Source organism: Carya illinoinensis, chromosome 5, assembly GCF_018687715.1.
Source record: "Carya illinoinensis cultivar Pawnee chromosome 5, C.illinoinensisPawnee_v1, whole genome shotgun sequence".
NCBI classification, from domain to species: Eukaryota; Viridiplantae; Streptophyta; class Magnoliopsida; order Fagales; family Juglandaceae; genus Carya; species Carya illinoinensis.
Genome location: NC_056756.1, coordinates 8,533,988 through 8,540,693, shown reverse-complemented (window position 1 = coordinate 8,540,693; position 6,706 = coordinate 8,533,988).

Below are 6,706 nucleotides of genomic sequence, written 5' to 3'. Positions count from 1 at the left end.
CAAGCAAGGTTTTGCAAATCTAAAAAACCAACTCTACACTCTGCAAGAAGAGGAAAAATGCGCAACAACTCTAGATAAAAAATAGGTAGTAAATCAGGATCAGATTCTTCTTTCTCTTGTTTTCATAAATCCCGTTAGAAATTGGAGACCATTTTCTCCATTCTCATATCTCCATTTCCGACTCCCAATTACTTCGCTTCCTCTTAGAAATCTTAGCAATTCTATTCTCTTTTCTCACTTTCAATCGGTCACTCCTGGCACTAACGATTCGGTGACAAAAAAAAGAAACCACCTAACTGTACGATGAAAGTTTGATCCTAGTGGAATAGCTTTTCAGATTCCTGACTCCTCACCATCAACCCGAAAACCCACACCATTTTTTATTTTATCTATTTACTCTATTTTTATCTCTCATAGGGCTAGGGTTTCACTCTCTCTCTTTCTCTCTAAGGCTTGGTTCTTATTTTCGGTCCCTCCGAGATTCAATCACCATTCCCGCATTTATTTCCTCTCTTCCTCATGTCTTTCTTGGTTTCCATTTACTGTCTAGCAAACTTGATGGCCGAAGGATTATCAGTGTAAGGGCTAGTTTCTTGGGTCAACATCGTAATACAGATCATGAAGAATTAAAAAACATGAAGACTAAGTTCATGCTTGTATGGAATGGATTCATCACAGATCAGAATGCTCGAGTTATGATCCTTGCTGCTACCAATCGTCCATCTAAACTTGGAAAGGAAACAACATATTTTTCCACCAAGGTTTCAGCATTAGAGCACAAATTTCAGTTAGATGAAGATGCAATTAGTGATGAAGACAACTCCCACTTTAATGTCCACTTCTATGTTGAAAATCTGAGGGGTAAAAATTTTTTCACTCCTCTTTTGCTTGAGGTGTTGTTGCTTGGGGGTATTGTAAGCTATGGTGGAGGAAAAATATTCATGGGTTCGCAAGTTTTAAGAGATGAAAATTGCCCATCAAGTGCTTGATTTTTTGCCACATAATGTTGTTTTTAAGCCATTTGATAGAGGAAGGGAGCAAGGGTCTAATATCAGGTCTGTTTGATGTTGGTGATGGCACATTGACTGAAACTAATTGTGTAAGGAGAAAGGGAATGCATATAGTCGAAGTTGGGGACAACTCTACTATTCCTACAGAATTTAAGGCAAAAGTTCTATCAATCAAAGATAAGAAGGGCCAAACAACACTACATATGGAGTCAGCTCAAGCCCATGGGCCAAACAACCCTATTGTTTGTTTGATATTCTGCTTATTGCCTGTTGAGGTTTTTCTAACATGGTTAACAAACAGGGATTTCAAGATTACATTCAATGTCTATCCAAAGATGAAGGCAATGGGAATTTCCAAAAAAGTGAGAGATGCTATACTTAGCAGTAGTTTTGAACCCATACTTGTCAATCTACCAAAGGTTAAAATTGCATAAACATGTCTTGAAAAGTTAGTTACAAAGGCTGTGATGATCTGTAATATAAGTTGAACCCAGACACTGGGTCACATGCAGTGAGTTACTTTCACCAAAGGCTGAAACCAAGTAATGGCCTTTTGCAGGGAGTGATTTATACAGGGACACTATTGCTAGTGATGTACCTCACTGTTGCATTTGTGCTTTCTTGGGCTAAGACGATTTGCGTTTTCTTGGGTAACGAGGGTCAACAACTAATTCTTGGGCAAGCTTGGGCTGACTCACAAAGGGAGATAATCTTAATGAATTTTAACCATGTTTTTGAGGTTAGAGCTGGTAGCTATGAAATGGATATATATGAAAACAAGGTTGTTGAGGTGCTCTCAACCTTGAGGACAAGGTTCTTTGAAGGGGACGACATTGTAACAAGCCTAACTAACTTGGACATAGCTCAAGCCCATGGGCCCACCCTTACCTTTTACTCTACTTCTTTCTACTCGTGTTTTGGCTTTAGATTATTTATAAGGCTTTGGATTGTAAGAGGTAGTGGGCTTGGGCCCATACCATTAACTAGTGCATGCAGATTTAAGTTTTATTTTCTTGTGTTTATTTTAGCCCAAGCCCAATATATGGGTTATATGTAATGAGTAACTTGGCTCTGAAGAATCATCCAGAACCTTAATGAAAATATTTCTATTCTGTTTTCTCTCTCTTTTTTATTGGAGGCTAGGTCAACCTCGAATGTGACCAATTTCCTTAGATTTTCTCTTATATTTTCTAGTCACCCAAACACCTACTATAAGGTGTGTTACATATTCATTCTGTTTTGGATGTGTCTCTCCACCAAGAATGCAACCGTTCACCAGCACAATGTAAAAAGACTCTGGTGTGATGCACCTGGGAACACTCTTATGCTTAAGTCAGTAAAGTGTATCACAAGTAATTCAGAACTCAAATATCCATCGTCTTTGGAGTTACATGGTATATATAGAACTTTTCTGTTGGATTATATCAGCACTATATATATGAGATTACTTTCATATGATGTCTATCTTGTGCGTTTATCTACTTAGATCATCTTTAAATAACCAAAACAATCACATACATGCATGAGATTCGTTCCTTTCTAAATAAGGCAGCGTGTAGATTGTAACAACCCGCTAGAAATTTAATTTAAGGAATTTCTATTGACTTTAGGAACCCCGTGAAAACTCTATAAGTTAGTTTATTGTAATATCCGCTCCTTTCTTCTTCTTCTTTATGAGCCTCGATCTACGTATTGAAACTTATTCTACGTACTGTATCTCGTTGACGTGTTCTGAAAACTATCTTGCGGATTTCAAAATAAGATAGATATTTTAATGCTTACGAATATTTTAAATATTATGAAAATATCTATAGGATATATTTTCATTATTATTAGATAAATATATTTTAATGTAGCACAATTATAATATTTTAATGAGCTCTGAAAATATTATAATTGTGGATAATATCTTATATTAAATATTTTAGTTGTTTTAAAATATTAAGAGGTTTAACTTTACGTTGAAAACTCTTATTTAAATTAAATGGTTTTATCCTCTTTGAGTGATTAATGATACATTATCAATTTAGATAATGATGAAGAAATATTATTTTATAAACTAAAAGTTTATAAAATAATATTCTATATTAATTCCTCTCAGTGTTTTGTTTAAGTGTTTTATGCACTTTGATTAATTAATGATACTTTATCATTTTATATAATGATGAAGAAAATATTATTTTATAAACCTTAGTTTATAAAATAATATTCTATCTTAATTTCTCTTAGTGTTTTATTAAAGTGTTTATTTTAAATAAAATACTTACGCATTTTCAAATCAGTGTTTTAAACTCATCGTTAGATCCTTTTGAGGATCCCGAAGTGTAAGACTGAGATTAATTACCCAGGCCCCTACCCTTTCCCTTCAGTCTTTTCTCTTTTTCTTTTCTTTTTTTTTTTCTCTCTTCTCTCTCCCTCGTGCACGTCCAGCCGTGCTCTTCACTGTGCATGGACCTCCATGTCCGATCGGTTGAAGCTCCAGCCGGCGCCACCTCCGACCACCTTGCCTCACCTCCCACACCGGCGTGACCCCCTCTCACCGGCGACCAGAACTGCACCGGTGGTGTGTTTTTCCGGCCACCGAGTCTCTCTCTATCTCCCTTCAAAGAAATGGGTCCTCAACCTTTTTTCACCTCTTTGGACCACCATACACGGTTGAAACGGCCACCAAGCACCACCATTAGAACCACCATGTCAAGGGCTTCCTCCCCATGTCCTTCTTTTTCCCTAACTCTCACTTTTTCTCCGATGGGTCTTCACACACACACGTTCGGTTGCACCGCCGTGCACCACCGTACACGGCCACCCATGGTGTTTCACCACCACCACCTTGTTCCTCTCATCACCACGAACTTCCCCAAGAAATTTCATAGCCAACGGAGCTATGTGGAGCTCTCACTCTCCCTCACTCTCCAAGGCCGAAAATGGCTTCAAACGGCCGATCCGCCGCCGTGAGCCACCGTATGGCCACCACCTCGCCACCACAGCTCCACCACATGTTCATCTACCTTTCCCTAGCTTCCCATGAAGTTCTATGGCTTTCATCCACCTCAAGCGAACTCCTAGCTTTCGGATTTACTGTTCACGGCATGATGCCGCTGTGCTCCGCCACCTTCGACCACCACGAGGCCACCATGAGCCTTCCAAGGCCACGCCTAGCTTTTCTCAAGCTCAAACTACCACTTTACGTGGTGGACAGCCACCGTACGCGGTGTTACCGCCACGTACGTTCCTCTGACGCTTAACCGTGACGAGCAGCGAGCGACGCACGAGGTTAGCCCGTCGATGGTATAACCCTCTATCCCTAATTATTTACGTTTAAAATAGTTGATTGATTGGATCGTAGAATGCGTAATTAATAATTGTGGAGTTCGCTGCGTAGTTGTGAAGCGAAATGTAGTTGTGAAGTGTTGGGCTTGAATTGTAGAATTGTGGATTGTACTATGAAGTGTGGACATGAGATGGATGCCGTAATTGTGATATGGCATGATATGTGAAGAGAGTACGCGTGGAGCGTATTCTGTGTAGTGCAGCGACGTGTCGGGTGACGTGTGTTGTAGTGATGTGTGGCGTAGAAGGAAGGGAGTTTACGTGGAGTGTACTCCGTGTTGTGTGGCGATGCACCGTGTGATGTGCATCGTGATGGTATAAACCTCTATCTTTAGTTATTAACGTTTAAAGTAATTGATTGGTTGGAAACTTTTAGAGTTAGTATGCAAAATCCTTAAGTTATGGGTAAAACGGTCATTTTCCCACATGTAGAGAGTAAAATGAAAATTTTACTCTTTAAGTTAGTATTTTTCCATATTTCAAATTATTAGTGATTTAGTTCTAACTTTTAGAATCACTAATTACAGTTCCTCGTGATCGCGCTTGAAGTTTTATAAGAAACGCGGAGATCGAGGTAAGTTAGCTTTTAACTTACTAGCAGTCTACTGTGTATGTGTGCTAAGTAAAAGAATTACAGTGTATGTATGTATGTTATCATATATGTCATGCCATGCCAAGTTATCATGTACTTGTCTATTATACAGAATTTATTCTGTCATCAATTTTTATCTGTTACACAATATATTCTGTCATGTATTACTATACATTACAAATATGTCATGCTAAATATGTTGTTTGTTATATGTTATGCCATGTTACGAAATGTTACTATCTCAAGTTGGTTATGTATTTCAAATTATGTTCAAGTCACGTTATGTTACGTCAGGGCTTCAGTCCTTTCATATTCCAGTCACGTTTCATCTTGAGTATATTCAGTTTATGTAGAATACATGGGGCCACAACAACTGTGGAGTATGTATTTAACTACATAGTGATGTATAGAATATATGGGGCCACAACAACTGTGGAGTATGTATTTACACGTAGAATATATGGGGCCACAACAACTGTGGAGTATGTATTTTAAATGTTAAGTCAAGTTGTGTAGAATACATGGGGCCACAACAACTGTGGAGTATGTATTTAACTACCAATGTGATGCGTAAAATACATGGGGCCACAACAATTGTGGAGTATGTATTTTTCATGTTAAGTCAAGTTTATGTAGAATACATGGGGCCACAACAACTGTGGAGTATGTATTTTTAATGTTAAGTCAAGTTTGTGAAGAATACATGGGGCCACAACAACTGTGGAGTATGTATTTACACGTAGAATACATGGGGCCACAACAACTGTGGAGTATGTATTTTTCATGTTAATTCAAGTTTCAGAGCAAGTTCATGCTAAGTCAAGTTTAGTTCATGATTCAATTTAAGCTATATCAATTATGCTATGTTGTACGCTAAGTTATGATTTAATTACTTGTGAATTTGATTATGCATTTATGCTTTTACTGTCATACATGCATCATTAGTCTGTATGGAAGTTTTTTGTTAACTTGCTGAGATTTGTAATCAAATCTCACTGTGGTAGTCCCAACTACCATTCCCCCCGAATGGTAGATCTTGTTACAGGACCTGAAGGAAGATCAGGAGCTGACCAACTAGACACAGTCGACTGAAGGACGGTGCGTCGTTAATGTTAATATAGTAGTTAAATTACTACTTGTACGATGGAGTTGCATCTCCAATACTTTGGGATATTTTCAGTTTGGTGCATAGTATTGCTAAAGAAAAAAAAATTATCCGCTGCGAATATTGCATAATGTTAGATGCATGTTAGGATTATTGCATCTTATATGTCATGAACGGGGGCAGGTAACCTTGTGTTGCATGTCTCGACGCTTCAAATGTCCGTCCGATCCCAAACGGAATTTGGGGGCGTCACATAGATCCTTATTGGGCTTGGGCTCTTCAGTTTAGGCCGGTTGACAAAGAGTTTTTATATTAGGCTTAATACCAAATGGGCTTCCACATCATTTTCCAATATATTTTTAACCGAATATAAACCAAACCCGATGATATTCAACCAAAAAAAAGGCTCTATATATGATGCCGAGATGCATCCGGCGAGAGCCGGGTTTAGTCAAAGAGCCAGGATTTGTCTCACAGAGAGAGAGAGAGAGAGAGAGAGAGAGAGAGAGAGAGAGAGAGAGAGAGAGAGAGAGAGAGAGAGAGGCTGAATGCGCGCTATTTTTCCAGACCATTTGCTGAAGAACCAAGGAACACAATAACATATTTTACTAATTTCTTCACATTCAGTTTTTATATATATAAAAAATTCATGATATTTTTTTTTTTACA